At 42.3% G+C, this 17,386-nt stretch overlaps 1 protein-coding gene and 1 pseudogene across 3 annotated transcripts in view; one reads left to right on the top strand and one right to left on the bottom strand.

The window, feature by feature from the left end:
• LOC142575088 (monocarboxylate transporter 9-like) overlaps nucleotides 1-17,386 on the top strand; it is a 218,223-nt gene that overhangs the window by 124,713 nt on the left and 76,124 nt on the right. The gene's annotated exons all lie outside the window — the stretch shown is intronic.
• LOC142573777 (uncharacterized) lies at nucleotides 8,642-15,750 on the bottom strand (annotated as a pseudogene).

Raw genomic sequence — 17,386 nt, 5'->3', positions numbered from 1 at the left:
TTGAGCTTTGCACCACCAGGTGGCGCCACCAATCCAGCCACTCGCAACAATACACAATACAACAACATATCCTAGAGGTACGTGGAAACAAACTGTAAGGGGAATCGGCATTAAGTGACATCCGAAAAATAACAGCCGAATATTTCCAAGGCAATGAAGAGGTGTTTAAAGAACAAATGAGCATGAAAGAGAACCAAAGGGGCTGGTGCTGACAAATTTCAACTGGAAGAAAGTCAAAGAGTAAATTCCTAAGCCCACCCGCCGTGGTTGCTCAGTGGCGGTGGTGTTGGGCTGCTGAGCATGAGGTCGCGGGATCGCATCCCGGCCGCCGCAGCCACATTTCGATAGGGGCGAAATGCGAAAACACCCGTGTACTTAGATTTAGGTGCACGTTAAAGAAACCCAGGTGGTCGAAATTTCCGGAGTCCTCCACTACGGCGTGCCTCATCATCAGAAAGTGGTTGTGGCACGTTAAACCCCAGAATTTAATTTCATTTTAAATAAAATTCCTAAGCCCACAGCCACGGGGCTAGATGAGGTTCCTGTTAGGCTGATTAATGAACTAGGACCGAAAAGTAGGGAAGCTCCGATGAAAACAGTGGGAAAAAAATTTAATATATAGACGAATACCAGACAGTTGGCGACAAAGTAGTATGAATTTAAATCATAAAGGTAAGGGGGAGAAAGATAGATTTCACTAGTATGGGCACCCTGCAATGAAGTTTGCCTGTACATGTCGCGCCACCTAGCAGCGGCGGTTAGCATCCGCGGGTCACCCGCGTCACCGTCCTTTCACCATTGTCCGTCGTGCGTTCAGGCCCGCCTGAAAGCCTTCTTTTCCAATTTTCCAGTGGATTCACCGCGGCCTCTTGGCAGCTCCTTCGTGAGAAGTGTGAAAAAAAAAGAACAAGCACAGATACTGCTACGTTAAGGATTGTCACAACCGCGAAGGGGATGTCCCCATTGGACCACAGATATCCAGTGCATGTCCAAAGGATGTCCTACAAAGGATATTTTGATGTCCGTCGGACATCCCTAGAAGTCCCGATGATGTACTACGGATGTCCGTAGGATCGTCCGACGCAAGAGAATTGCACATCCAACGAACATCCGTCGTACGTGAAAATCAAATATTCGGACGTCCACAGGACATTTGAAAATAAGCTTTTCCTTTAACAAATGTCCAGTGGATGTCCTGAGTAGTGTACCTTTAGGACATATAGTGTGTAGGATGTCCGCTGGATGTTCAGAAGTAAACATTTCAAAAGCAAAATGACCAGTGGATGTCCGAAGGACTATACGTTCAACTGTGGGATTTCCACTGGACGTTCAGAAATACGTTTGCCCACGGAAAATGACCACTACATTTTCTAAACAGTATGTTCTTAAGTGCAGGATGTCCACAAGAATATTCCTTTTAAACCCCTAGTGAAGTTTTGTGTAAGCTATGCCGGCAATCTATGAATCTCCTTGACGATAGTGAGGCTGCACTTATGCGAGTAGTGGCTGAAATTTATTCCCCTGTGTACAAAGAATTGAAAAGCAAGGCTTATCAGCCTGCTGTGCTTCATCATCAGGGCCCGTCGCATGTACTGTACCATATGGCTTAGTGAAGGTCGAGGTCTAGCGCACTGCACTGGAAGAGAACCTTTGCCAAAGGATACAAGGCAGTGCCAAAGAAAAATTAACCATACCTGAGTGCCTGTGTATTTCGTTAAAGCTGCAACTTCAGTAACAACCTACTACTACTACTGAACCAGCCATGCAAAAATACCATATGTAAAATAACATCGTAGTACATCCCACAGCGAGTGGTTTGTTCATCAGTGCACTGAATATGAACGAAGCTCAATGCATAATCAACAAATCTTGTTAAAATATTTTATTGCAACAAAATATCAGAATGTTTGATTGGAGCAGAGTAACAGTATTGAAAAATACTTTGCAAATATTGTTACAAACCTATATAAGATGACTAGAAATACTGGTTCGAGCTGTCATTCCATGAATGTGATGGAAAACATAAAAAGGTGCAGCTCAAACAACACAAGTGGCCTACAGCCAATGCTACTTATTAGGTCACCGTCATTTTTGTTACATGAAATACATCAACATGAAATTTGCAAGCAAAATTACTAACAAGAACAAAACTAGACAGCACCAAACACTTTTCAGGCTGAGAATACAAGGCAAGAGCAATTAACTGTATACCAAGACAGCTGAGGCACCACACCACAAGTGTTAGTTCTCTCCAAAATACAATTGAATATGTTCAACAGCCACTCAAAAATTGCAATGGAAGTAACCAAAAAAGCATGTGTGATCATCCAGACCAAATTTTAAAAATGCTTAAACGCAACCACCACTAAGCACACCAACACCAGTTCACACATGAGTACAGTGTGGGTTGAAAAATTGCTGAGGGAACTACTGACTTCAACAACAGCAAAGAATAAAATAAAATTAACAAGGCCGAACGACCAGATAATTAAGTCTATATGAAGAGAATGAATGTGATTGAATAATAAGCTCGCGGGTGAACGATAAAGCTAAGAGCTCCAAGAAATCAACCTATTAAGAACATGAAACTTGAACACACTGTGTTGCTTAATACATGAAGAACGGAAACATACAAATTTTTATCTTAATTTGCCCACAACAAAATGATCAGAGCTTAATAGAGAGAACAAAATCATGTGTTATGACTAGAACTGCTACAGATCAGAGCCTGCTATAGGTTAATGAAGCTGAAAGCTCAAAGAAATAAATCTTCTCAAGCACATGAAAGTGTTCCCTGGATAATGAACACTGATCACACATTGCTTAGCGCATATAAAAAAAGAGAAACAAATTTGTACCTCAATTTGTAGCTAGTAGCATAAACAACACAACGACCTGTTATGACTAAAACCACTACTGACTAGAGCTTGTTGCAGGTGAAAAAGCCAAAAACTCTGAGAAATGAATCAGTATCAAAGACATCATGTGTTTCCTGGATAATGAGCACTGACACGACATACTGCTTATGAAAAAGCAAGCACACAAATCAGTACCTCAATTTTGTCTACTACTAACCACTAGAGCTCTGAAGCAGAAAAAAAATCTGTCATTTCTTGTGGCAAGAAGCACTAATCACAAGAACCTACGATGGGTATGCATTAAAAGTAATCTGCAGAGTGATAGCAATGAGGTTGAGCTTTTTACACAGCAATGAATTAACAGAATAACTCGCAAATAACAGCGATACGTCAGCTGAATGAACAGCATGATTGCAGCAATGCGAGATTGTTAGGGTCAATCTACAGCAATGCATCCTGCTCTAAAAAAAATGAGTTTCTACTAGGTTTAAAGAAATGGAATGCAGTCCCGCAATATTTTAGGTGAAAGTAATGTTTCGACATGAGAGGGTAATTTAAAGTTCATTGAATGGCGCAAACCCAGGCGTTAGAAAAAGCACAGCCATAGTTTTAATGTTTTGTGCATTGTTGTAAGACATGCACTTTTGGTTAGATAAACTAATGCTTTCATTGAAGGAGGTTTGCATAAACAAAACTTTTCTTCCCTTACAATATTAAAAACGACCAAATTCGATAAATTACACAAAAATGGTAGCTTGGGAAAACATGGAACTACTACGTTAGACCTGCACCTAAAGCATACCATCTCTTGAAATTTTATTTGCATCTAATATTGTACACTTTCTCTAAAGAAAGCTTGAATTCCTAAAAAAATATTTTAAGGAATTTTTAGACATGAAATTTATGTGGCCCTCTCATTTAGAAAATATTTCACCCAAGAAATTTTGTTAGCTCATCTCTTTATACCTAGCGAGACAATTCTTTAATAAAAATATCAGAAATGGTGGAGTTTTCCACCGAGTTCGACATGGAATGATATTAAGGTAACAGCAAGTAGAAAAAAAATGTAGGAAAAAGACAATGCTGAAATACGAAGAGTAAAAGTAACTCAGTGCTGCTGTGAAGACATTCGGGTACTTGGTAGCTGGTGTAATCGGGCACGCTAATACCATGGCAGTGGCCAGGGATTGGAGTACAGTTGGTGAGGAGGGTACTCATTCAGCATCTGATGGGAAGACAGGAAGGAAATCCATTTTTACTTGTTGCCAGTATACAACATTCAGTAAAACAATTGCACCTATAACATGTTCTTCCTTTGCTCTCGTTTGTGTTGCATCTGCTCCCATAATGAGTTAGTACCCAAAAGCATACGCTCATTCATGGCCATTAGGAACTCCAAAAGGTTCACAAGGCAAGGAAAGCCTGTGAGGTGATACAAACACATAATTACAGCGCAAAACCTAGCTTCAAGGTGTCAACGTACACTGCATTCAAGGCCACACTGCCAACCCTGCTGACTACTAGGCACACACCTTATACAATCTTCCCTCTATACCCCCACCTTATTCCACACGCATATATAATGCGTATCAATATACTCCCCGGCAAGACACATATGTTCTTATGACTCCCTGTGCGTATGCTCACTATGACCTTACCAAGGCAAAGAAAATTGTGCGTAGAAGGCTGCAGGTAGGGCAGGAGGTTCACACCAGCTATCACCTGTATTCAAACTGTGCGCACCTTCTACAGAATAAAACACGTCCAAAGAAAAAATAAGGGATTCATTTGAATTCGAGGCACTGAAGGACTTCATAGTGGCATATAACACTGAGTTGAAGGTCGCACCTCAGATTACGAGCTCTTGTGAGAGGCCGATGAAGACTACTGCAATAGTTCCATTAAAAAAATGTACCTTCATTTGAGTCTTCAATGGATGCTGCAGGCTGTTGTTTCAGGGCACCTGATGCCCTTTCTGGCGCATGTCTTAGCCATTACTTGATGGCATCTTCAGCAATCGTTGTGGTTGCTTGCGGAAACTGTGTTGCAGCAGCTAAAATCCACCAACATATATATATATTGTTAGTGTAGTAACCACATTTTCTTCAACAGTGTCAACACATGTACAAAATTGCTGCCAGCATTGACAAACCACAGTGCATCTTGTAAAGCCAAGACAAATTGTTTTCATCTGCATTCATGTAACAGTATGTACCGAATGCCACATTGCTAAGGAAATGTCATATTTCCATTAGCACTCAAAATTTGCATATATGTTAAAGTGATGGTCAATTTTGTGTAACACGTTTAGTGTGCAGTATTTGAACTATGTACCGAACAAATTTGACGTAAATCGCATCCTACTGCTGGACTATTATTTCTCAAAGGCATATGTGGAAGTGATGCTGCTATGAAAGAACATGTGCCAAGTCAGAGCTATGTTTAGCAGTAGTTGGCCACAAATGAGTCGTGTTGGCAGTTGCCGCAGCTTGAATTTCAGGCATAGCATAATAGTTGAAACAAACTCACGAAACAATGCAAGCGCTTGGCAGAAATGCACTCAAGAGGAATAATAAAGAATGACTATGAAGTGCTTGCATACAGCGAGCTGCTTAGAAAAATTGGTCACGAAGCAGGACACAATGAGTGCACATTCTCCGATTAGTTTCCTAAAGTACCCATAACCGTGTGAAATAGCAGGGCAGTGTTGCAACTGTCTCAAATTTCGCTTTATCAGCAGAAGAAGACACAGTATAAGGCTTACCGATGATTGCACTTGAAGCTTCGAGGTTTGAGAAATTGAGTTTGTTTTTTCTTCTAACCCAAGAGAACTTTGAAGCCAGCTTGTCAGATAAAAGGTGTGCCAACATGCGCTTGGTTGCAGCGTTTGCATTCTTTCCGCCAAATTGCATGAGCTCACGCACCTGCAAGATGAAAGGGAATTTGAAGAAAATGCAGTGTGGACCACACATGGTTATCTTAATCTTTTGCAACCTAGAATTTGTTACACGCCACTGAAAGAACAGCTTGCATTATTTGACATGAAAGAATATCTTGACAAAAAGTACTTTGCAGGTCCTCAAGTAGAAGCTCATCTGTTATCAGTGCTGAAATATCTTTGAATTCTTGTGCACCCTCAATTAGGATGCGCACCCTATAGACATGGCCCTTTTAGCAATACACCCGTGTTCACAGTCGGCAAGTAAAATCGTGGCATCGTACAAGTTGTGTATAGCACTGATGGTTTATTGTTCTAGCCAATACACAATAATCTGCCCAGACTACTGGAAAAAGCTGTAGAAAATGGTAAGGCTATAACTCACATTATTCTATATTTCTTGAGCACGGACAATAAGATATTTTGATATTTATACTGTATTAAAACTTCCTATGCTAATCCAAAAAAATTGCATACTATCTCAACATCTCAAGCTGCTCACTGAAGGCTAACAGCCTATCCAAGGAATCAAATGGCTTGTCAATAAGTGGCGACGTTGTAATCACTGCATGGGCAGGCAATACTTCACATAATTTGTTAAGCATCTCTCCATGTTGCTGCTGTGTAAATCGTATGATGTTGTGAAGCCTAAGAACGTGTTGCTTGGAGTCTACAAACAGAAAGACGAAAGCATAATGTAACAAAACATGCTAGATAGCATTGCACTATCCGTTACACAAGAAGGGTATCAAATAAACTCATGGCACAAAGGCAATTGCCAAATGCTGCAGCAATACGCCTTATAATAAAAGTGGTGTTCCGCATCAAGCTAACTTGTCCGCAAGGTGTCAGGTTCTGTAGATATTCCTAGGGGTGGTCAGCACAGCCCAGACGAAGGACAAAAGGAAGTGGGCGATACAAGTGCGCTTCCTTTCGTCAGAGCATACTTCTTTTGTCCTTCGTCCGGGTTGCACTGTGCATCCCTAGGAATATGTTCAGTCACGAACTCACCCAGCTTTCTCTGTTAATTTAGGTTCTGTAGCCTGGCATTCCAAGCAGAAACAATGTTACCTAAAATATTAAATATTGCAGCTAACTGCTGTTCAGCGTCCTTCGACTAGGATGTAAGGACAAAGATACAATAAACAAGTTCTTTCACACAAGTGGTACGGCATGCATCAGCCTTAGGAAATCTTGTTTGCGTGCACAATTGAAAATAATTTCACTATATTATTAATATAGCGGCACCTCGTTAAGTACCTTAACTGAATAATAATGAGGTATTTACTAGCAGCAGCACCAATCCAAAATGAATGTTATGCATGTCACAAAAGGAAACTTGAATACAGTAAACAGCAAAACCAAAGGCTCAAACAACCCTCTTTACCACCAAACATACCTTTACAGGAATCATTGCTAGTCTTATGTGCTCCGTTCACATAAGCTCCCAATGCACCATTTAGTCTACAAGAGACTTTTGGTCCTACTGTATCCAAATCGGTGTTTACTTTCTAGAACGAAAGTGTAACATATTTTACCGTTTTTACCACCTGTCAGCAGACATGTTTTGCGGCCGTTTAAAGTAATTTTGTTAGATAATTGTTAGTTTGGAATGACTCCTCTTTTTGGAAGATTCCTTTAGAACAAACATTTTACTCACTCTTGACTGGTTTACACGATCATCCCCCATATTTTCCTTTATATACAAAAGTGTTTATCAATGAGTTACCTTGGATCTCTCGCGGGTAATGAGTCAAATGGTCGCGAGCGTTCTTGACCTAGAATAAGAAATTTCAACTACATTGCTCTGAGAATTATGCACACACAGCATACAAAGTCCTTACTTCTATGCATAAAATGGCCCCAGAAGAAAATGCAAATTATCGCGTAACTTTCATGTAGAGTCACAAGCAATTTTTTGTTACCATAATGTATTCTACATTTAACTTGTAATATAATGATGAATTGTAATACTACTGAATGACAAATAATAAGTAAACATATGAGTTCAACATCTTTTCAGCATGCTTTCTCCAGAGGCAATTAAGAATCACTTTATTATTACTCCAATACCCTCTCTGGGGGATTTTAACAAGGTGGTCTACAAAGTGTTGTCATCCCTTTGTGTCTGCATCAGTTCGTTCTGTAAACACTATTCTGGTTTACAAAAAATACAATACTAAACAAAATTTCCATATATTATCTGGCAAGGTGACAGGCTAGAGTTGAATGATGGTGGAATAAGTGTTCTCAGTGACAAAAAAAATGAATAATATGTTTATACAAACTGAGTAGCTTTAGATTGCATATAGATCAAGAGCAGAATAAATGTATGATAATGCCTTCAGCACTACAACTTATAAACTCTTCTAGGACAACATTTCAATCTAGTCCCATGCAATACGTAAGAGTGATCTGGCTGTCCCAATTCTTGATGTGCCTTATTTCCCTCTTGTGAACTCACCTGACATGCTGTGATCATTAAACAATTTTGATAATGATAACTTATACACTCATTTAAAGTGAATATGCTTGCATACATAGTGACAACCAGAACGAACATTTCTAAGTGATGAATAAGGGGAAACAAGTATCACAAAAAACCTAGAATAGCTCATGACAGCCTATTATTATAGAAAAATTGATCTCTTAGTTCTCCAAGATTAGTTACTGCACAGTTGGTCTTTCTGGTCTTAAAGGCCGGTGGCATAGCCAATATTCTTTCGTAAAGCGAGAGAGAAGAAAGAACAGATGGGGTACTCTGCCAGCTCAGACCATGCCTCCCCATAATAATTGATCCTCTCCTTTTCTCAGCATGGTCTTATTTGTGCGTGCCTGCATGTACTTATTTGTAGCACAGATTGCCTTCCGCCAGTTGGGTAGCTGCAATACCCATGAACCAGATCAAAGTGCTTTACCAAACACACACAAAATAAGTGAGGAATTTAAGGCAGCAAAATGGGCAAGTTCGTTGGGGCATTTTGGCATACTTAGAGTGTTCAAAAAAAGAAAAGACGCAGTACACGAATAAGATAAAACGTGCATTGAACACAGGCAGATACAGCTTGTACTGGCCAACAGCGCTGGGAGCGATATTTTAAACGAATGTTGCGGGCATGTTGTTAGCAAATAGAAAAAAAAATGAAGCTTCTTACTTTCACTGCAGCCTTCAGATTGTTCTCCACATTCAGCAGAGGCCAGTCCTGGGAGATCAACACACAAAATATTATACTACTAACAATTTATTACAAACAGGGGAGCTGCCCTGTGCCACCTACAGAATGACGAGAAAGTTTACCCAGTGGGAAATTCCTAGGAATAGGCACCGCTCCTTTTTGTTGCGTTTTAGCTGGTGTTTGTGATGTCGCGGAGTCATCAGAGTCTGACCATGGCTGAGCTGGTTTCCTTGATCTCTTCCGTGGAACATCCGAGTCTGTGTTCAAATCCGAGTCCCGTTCACTTCGGTTTTCTTTTTTTTTATTTACAGATACTGCAGGCCCTTGTCGGGCCCATGCAGGAGTGGATACTAAGAATACAAACAAGAGAAGTAAACTTAAACTAATTACTTGACATAATTGCAAAGATAATAATGCATACAAAAGTGAGATACACAAAAAAACATGGCAATACACTGAACATAGATGACAAATGAATACGCGAACAGGGCAATATTATCAACTCAGAGTGTACACCACTTGGACTCGATTTTCAACGAAAGCTGACATTACTAATACACTCAACAAATGATTCCAGCGAAACGGAGTTCACTGCCTCCTCAGATAACGTATTCAATAATAAATTGCTCGAGGAAATAAAGAGAACTTGTGAACATTGATATGGCTGACTGGCTGTCTAATAGTTTTACTGTGGTGCGTTCGCTCTGATCGTTTGAAAGGATCCTGAAGATATCGTTCCCGTGATAGCTTAAAGTTCTCGTGATAAAGTTGGTAAATAAATGTTAATCTAGATATCATCCTGCGCTGCTCAAGTTTTTCTAGGTTGGCCCTATCACGTAAGTTGCTGACACTAGAGTGACGGGAGTAAACAGAATAAATAAAACGTAAAGCTAAATTCTGTACTCTTTCGATTTTGTTAATCAAGTAGTGTTGGCAAGGGCTCCAAATAACCGATGCATACTCCAATTTTGGTCGTATTAGCGCTTTGTATGCATTTAGTTTTACTGAAGGAGGCGTATTTCGCAGTTTCCTGTTAAAAAACGACAATTTCTGTAGGGCACCCCGACAGACATTTTCAACATGCGGCTCCCAATTGAAATTACTGGTAAGTGTGATTGATGCCTAAATATTTAACTTTGCGAGTTCTTGCGATGGTAACGTTACCTAAAGAGTAAGTAAAGTCAAGGGGCTTCTTTTTGTTACTAAACGTAATGGAAGCTGTTTTGGAAGTGTTTATTCTTAAGCCCCAACTTGCGCACCATGCATCAATGGAGTGTAAAGAATTGTTCAGTTTAATTTGGTCATCTCGGTTATTTATGGCTGTGTATACAACACAGTCGTCTGCAAATAGTTTAATCTGGGTTGGTGGTTCGACGCAAAGATGAATATCGTTAATGTATACCAAGAAAAGGAGAGGCCCGAGGACCGAGCCCTGCGGAACACCCGAGTACACATCCAAATCTTCGGAGACACTCCCATTTATGGCAACACACTGCTTTCTATCTCTTAAGTAAGATTCAATCCACGCCACTACTTTCTGTTCAATGCCAATTGCCTTTAGTTTTGTTAATAAATCTTTATAAGGAACAACATCAAGCGCCTTTGAGAAATCCAAGAAAATAGCGTCTGTTTGGCCTTTTATATTGAGTGTACCAATTAATTCATCAGTTATTTCAGCAAGTTGGGTTACAGTAGATAAACCGGATCTAAAGCCATGCTGTTGCGGATAAAGCAAATTATTATTTTCTATGTAAGTAACAATGGCCTTAAAGATAATGTGTTCCAACATTTTACAACAGGTGCTAGTTATAGAGACGGGCCTGTAGTTGTTAATTTCAAGAGGAGAGCCAGATTTACGCACCGGAATGATTTTTGCCGAGCGCCAATCATCAGGAATTACTGCAGTGCTTAAAGATATAACGAAAATTTGATGTAAATATTTGGCCACCCATACAGCATATCTACTCAAAAAGGTATTGGAGAGTTGGTCAAGACCAGGTGATTTCTTCACGTCTAGCCTATGCAAGAGGCCCAGAACACCGTCCTCTGTTATCTCTACAATGAACAACACCAAACGCCTTTGAGAAATCCAAGAAAAGAGCGTCTGTTTGGCCTTTTATATTGAGTGTACCAATTAATTCATCAGTTATTTCAGCAAGTTGGGTTACAGTAGATAAACCGGATCTAAAGCCACGCTGTTGCGGATAAAGCAAATTATTATTTTCTAAGTAAGTAACAATGGCCTTAAAGATAATGTGTTCCAACATTTTACAACAGGTGCTAGTTAAAGAGACGGGCCTGTAGTTGTTAATTTCAAGAGGAGAGCCAGATTTATGCACCGGAATGATTTTTGCCGAGCGCCAATCATCAGGAATTACTGCAGTGCTTAAAGATATAACGAAAATTTGATGTAAATATTTGGCCACCCATACAGCATATCTACTCAAAAAGGTATTGGAGAGTTGGTCAAGACCAGGTGATTTCTTCACGTCTAGCCTATGCAAGAGGCCCAGAACACCGTCCTCTGTTATCTCTACCTCGGGCATAGGACAATCATAGCGATATGATGGTAACAGTGCATGCGAAGCTATACGCGTGAACACGGATTGGAAAAATGCATTAAATTTGTTAGAAATGACAGTCGAGTCAACAATACTTTCACCCGAAACTTTTATCTCTGATATACCCCGTTTATACTTTGATAGTTTACAGCTTTGAAGTGAGCTGCTAACAAGTGCTAAATCAAAGAGTGAAGATGATGAATTATTGACCCTGGTATCGTCGGAGACTAGTTGGTGTAAACAAAAGTTGAATGTAGTCGTGAGCAATGCATGAGCACTTTTAGAATCTTTGCCGTCGTGAGGAAAATTAGACCAGTCTATTCCCGGCAGATTAAAGTCTCCCGTTATTATTATGTTCGAGCGGGAATTCCTATTATCTGCAAGGTAGTCGTACATGGCTTCCACATATTCCGGTGAAGCAGTTGGGGGTCGGTACACATCCCCTAGAAGTATACTTTTGCCCCGGAATTTAAGTTTGCACCATATGCTTTCATGTTTATTAATGCCATCCATTAGTGTGAATGCAATATTATTTTTAATCGCGATAGCTACTCCCCCACCTCGTGACTCTCTGTCTTTACGGATAAGCCTATAAGTAGAAGGTACGACTTTCGAATCCTGTACATGAGCATGTAACCATGTTTCAGTAATTACTAAGACATGCGGATGATAACAGGAGATTACATCTTCGAGGGAACCGGATTAATTTACGACGCTGCGCGCATTGAGCGATACAACTCGGAGAACTTTGCTTGAAGATTGTCATTTTTTATCGCGACTTCGTGTGGTCACACGGGCAGAAGCAGGGTGATTGGAATCACGCTGCGTCTGCGCATCAGATTGTGTGATTTCCACTCGGCGGTTTCGAAGCTGATCCCAGATATAAACTTTATCGTCTATTTTCAATTTATCAAAAACAAGTGAAAGCTTTGCTCCATTCGCCTTTTCCACAGTTGCAGAACGCCACAGTCTACCGCGCAAGTCACGAATTCTTTTAGAAAAGTCCTCTGATATCGAAATCTGGGTTCCTTTGAGCTTATAGCATGATGACATTATTCTAGCTTTCTCAGAAAAGTCGAAGAGCCTCAGCATAATTGCTCGGCATTTCCCAGCATGTTTATAACCAACCCTGTGAATGCGCTCAATTGAATTCACTTCGGTGTCAAGCAGCTCCTTAAATATATCTTGTTTGACTCTGTCTTGCAAGGATTTATTATCCTCTTTTGTTTCTTCACTTAATCCATAAATGATCACATTATTTCTTCGACTACGGTTTTCAAGATAGTCAACCTTATTCGATAACTCATTCACTACCTCCCTCGTCTCTTTGTAGTTTACTTCGTACTCAGCCAGCTTCTTCTCACATTTTTCTAATCGCCTAAGCTCTTTCTCCATTGAAGATAGCCTTTCTTGAACGTTGCCTACCGTTAATTCCAGTTGCGTCATGTTGGCTGAGAGTATGTTGAGTGTCTTATTGGTCTTTGTTTGCTCTTTTAGGATTTGCCTGAGAAGCTGGCTATTTAGAGTCGCCTCGGATTCTGACTGAGGACGGTCCAGGGTTAGGCTCCACATCACTTGATGACAACAAGAGCAGTCTAATAACATGCAAACAATCGCACAGAGAAACAAGCAGGCACTGTGGGCTTGGCAGCACTGTCAATGTAAGTGAATCGTCCCGAATAGAGTAGACAAAATACTTGTCACCAACCTGGACGAAAAAGCAGAAATGCATGAGCATCCGTCCGAGCACGGTGCTGCCAAGCCCACTGAAAGGCTGCTGGAGATGGCTGCGGCTTTTATGCTCGAGCTGGGAAGTGTCTGTTGACGTCACACTGCTGACGAGATCGTGTCGGAACAGTACTTGAGGCGAGGCGTTCCATGACGGTGCTTCATCGAGGGGACATTCCGGCGCAGGCGCGACAAATCTGTCTTGCAGTGAAAGAATCGCCGTCGGTCCCGCCATGGCATCCGCCCGCAAATGGGCAATCTGGACGAAAAAGCAGAAATGCATGAGCATCCGTCCGAGCACGGTGCTGCCAAGCCCACTTTCGTTGAGCTTTCTCCTTGCCAACTCATAGGTTCCTGAGATGTAAGAACACCCCCTGTGAGTACTTGTATTTTTACACAAAGCTCCACAGCTAGCGACTGGTACATACCAAACAGCACCTTTACAGAATCCTCAAAGCATTTCCAAGAAGCATCCGGCATTGCTGCTTTTTTTACCATTGTGACAATCTTGTCTCCATTAATGTGCTCTGGTGGCCAGGCACACCGATTCCCTTTTATCCATGTTGATGGTACCACTTCAACTTCTTGCAGGGCCAAAAACTCAACGATTGCATATGCCATCTAGAAAAGAAAACTATGCTTAGAGTTTTTTTTACGATCATGTCTTATTAATGGCTGCATTCACACAATAGCAGTAGAACTCAAAATGCACTAACCATGTATAACAGAAGCTACTTGCAGTAACAATGAGACTAAAATCTTCTACACAGGTGCAATGTCTGGCTTCTAGGCAGTATGCAGCTGTGGCAACACTGTATACTTGTTACCGAAAGGGAACGTCACCATTTTTTGCAAGTTGCGTACATGCCATATTTTAGGATGAGATAGGGAAGACATAACACAGATGCAAAGTCTGGATGAACTGAAGGGTACGGTGTACCAGTCTTCTTTAACTAGGAATTCTGGACCAATAATGCATGGTTCATTTGAGGCCTTCAAGTGGGCAATGTTTTTAGCCAAAACAACATGTCCATTTTGCAGAAAGCAGCAGTCCTTGTCACTTAAAGAAATAGTGAACTCCCTAAATGATAGCATCTTGTACTGAGGAGGACAGCACCCCGGCAGGAGCAAACGGTGTGTATGTTGACGGAGCAGTGCGGGCTTCTCATCCAATGGATGGACGATGTTTGCTTCAGACTGGGACTCCACCAAGCGGTTGTACAATTGCTGCAGTGACTTGCCATGTTTTCGCAGCTGTCGCTTGATCGTCTGCATATGATTCTCAAAGGGAAATGCACTAAAGGAATCTAAATGCCCATATCTTTGAACATCGGCAAAAAGGTGTATTAGGCAGTGCACATTGAAGGAAACGTGCTCATCTCCATAAAAATCACGAAAGTCTCTGACAAAGCAACGCAGGAGTTCTCCAGCAAACACAGCATGTTGGCGACAGAGCTGCGGATTAGCAAGTACCGAGAGAGAGGTATGAAGGACGAGGAAGTGCTGGTACAGGCGGTCTGTCAAACAAAATTTAAGAATAAGTGGGCCAGTGTAAAAAAGAAAAAGCCTGAATTCAACAGCCTTCCAGCGGTCTAATTCATCAAGACCTCGTGGTTTGCGATGAAACTCACTGGGAACAGAAGCTCGCACAAGGCTGCTCTTTTCATTGAAAGTTTGACGTTGGAGTGGCCCAAAGCGTACAGCTAGTGGTCCTGAAGTCCACAACGTCAGAAGCTTCTTAACTACACCTAGCAACACAAGGTGCATATAGTCCAGTGGTACATCATCCACACAGTCAATTGGCAAATCTAGGAGAATGGAATCCCCTTTGTGATGTTCACTATCATGTTTTTTCTCTGAAACTAATGTTTGTACGTAGGGGGCAGGCCATTTCAAGAAACACAACTTTTCCGTTCATATAAGTCCCCTCCACAGTATATTTTGGGCAGCCACTATAGCCACCATGCCCTTTAGTTGCCATTAGAAAGGCTCGTGCAGGAGCATCACAAATGATGGCCTTCACACTTACTTGAGCAACACTGCCATCTACAGCAACACCTTCCGAAATCAATTCTTGTAACGAATGGCTTCAGAAACTCCCTCGAGGATGCTGGCTTTGACAGCCCAGTAAAGGCACCAACAAGAAACGGTGTTCCATCGCCACAGGCATGGGCAATACACTGAATAGGCCACAACTGCATTTTCGAACTTTTCGATAACGGAAGACCGTCTATGTTGAATGACAAGGTGATCACAGAAGGCGGGTGTTCGACATGACACAGTATGCGTAGCAGCCCAGCTTTAAGCCCAAAATGGCAATATTCCCCGGGCTCTAACGGTGTTAACCCGCGCTGCTCTTGCGCTTGGCGCGGTGTGCGGAGAAGAGTACGACCATCTTCGGGTACTTCTGCTAAAGAGGGATGGCTTCGTAACAACTTCAGTAAATCTGTAACTGCCCTTCTTTTGATATTGTGTTGAACAGCCCACATTCGCAATTTTTCTCGAAAGTTGCCTTCCGTGATCACTTTGTCAACACTGTGTGTCTCCTCCTTGTCGACAGGATTCGTAGAAAGTGGGCTGCTTTGAACAACCGCATAGGAAGCAGTGTCGACAGCATACGTTTCTAGTGAGCGTGCATGAAAATCGGCACGCCGATATTCGCCGCTGTCCACTGCATCGCAAATAACGGCGTCAGTTCTATTCTGAACATCGCGGGAAGCTCCGGCTACTTGCTTCGGCGGCTGTTCACGCGGACGTTGATGCTGCAACGGGTGCTCGCTTGGGCACTCAAGAAGCGCCAAAGATTTCTTCGCCTCTCGACACGCTTTTTCGGAGACGTACAATTCTACAGAACGCAACATCTAATAAATACACTTCGCGCCGAAACGCGTGGCGCGGGCGTCACCAAACAAAAGACAATATGGAAACTATACCAAGCGCGCGCAAACTCTTAACACGCCCAATGGCGGTATGTGCATTTTCGAAAATCGAACCTTAATCGGATGAAGGTAACAAAGGAATACTCACATCTTTGCAAAAGAGCTCTTCGCACGCCACCGAACGGCACCACAGAACACCTGTTCGAGGCCAACGTACGCAGCAGCAAAACTTATGAGAAACTACAGAAGCTACAATGCTGCATATATAGGCACAGAATAAGGAACCAACTATAGGCGCCGGGTCCGCCGGGTCACGTGGCTCAACACGTGGCTGCAAGGAGTGCGAGGCGCATATCGAGGGGAGAGGGGCACGTATGTGGCGAAGCGCGGATAGTCAAGTGAGGCCTCTATAAGCACCCCGCCCTCCTCGCTGCTCGCCCTATCAGTTCGCTCTTTGTAACCTCGAATCGCGGTGAGCAGCAGGGCGAATGTCACGGTGCCGACACAAGCAAAAAAAGGAAAATAGTTACAGTGACGTTTCACTTCGTGAACGCGGGTGATGCGCATGCGTGTATGTGCTAATAGCACATGCGACGCCATCGGCCTTCAGCGCGCCTTGACGCCTACTGTCCGCATTGCAGATAGTATTCAAGACGGATCGCGTGGCCGCGCCATACGCATCAGCCGCGAGTACAAAGAGCCGTTGGAAACATTGGCTTACTATCTAAATTACCTAGCACTATGTCAGCGCGCACAGGCAAACATGAACACTTCGCACTCGATAACCGCGGACCCACGCTGTCAAAACGCAGGCGTGAGCAATCGCTGCAGCAGCAGCAGCGAGCGAATTAAGTGGCATTCGTGCTGTCTGTCGATCGCTTCCAACGCAAACTGAGCGATGAGAACACAGCGTACGCAAAGGCATGAGCCGTCGGCCCACCTGGACTGTGCCCTCAAAGCAGATCGCTTTCAAGATTAAGCCCGCGCGGCTGCATGCATCTGAGTGTGGCAGCTTCATATGTGATATTGCTGTCTGACGTCTTTTCGGAAGAGCGTGCGCTGAGGGCAGCCGTGGAAGAGACTTAACATTCTGCGATATGATCACGTAATACATATATCTTCAATTGTGTGTTGGTCCCACAATTGTCCAGTATGGGACATCCCGTTGAAAACATTCTTCGGACATCCATAGGATCAAAGCTTTGGGATTTGTTTAGATCCCAGAACTTTAATCCTGTGGATGTCT

Source organism: Dermacentor variabilis, chromosome 3, assembly GCF_050947875.1.
Source record: "Dermacentor variabilis isolate Ectoservices chromosome 3, ASM5094787v1, whole genome shotgun sequence".
In the NCBI taxonomy this organism is placed as follows: domain Eukaryota; kingdom Metazoa; phylum Arthropoda; class Arachnida; order Ixodida; family Ixodidae; genus Dermacentor; species Dermacentor variabilis.
Note: the sequence above shows the minus strand (reverse complement) of the source record. Positions and strands in the feature narration are given on the sequence as shown.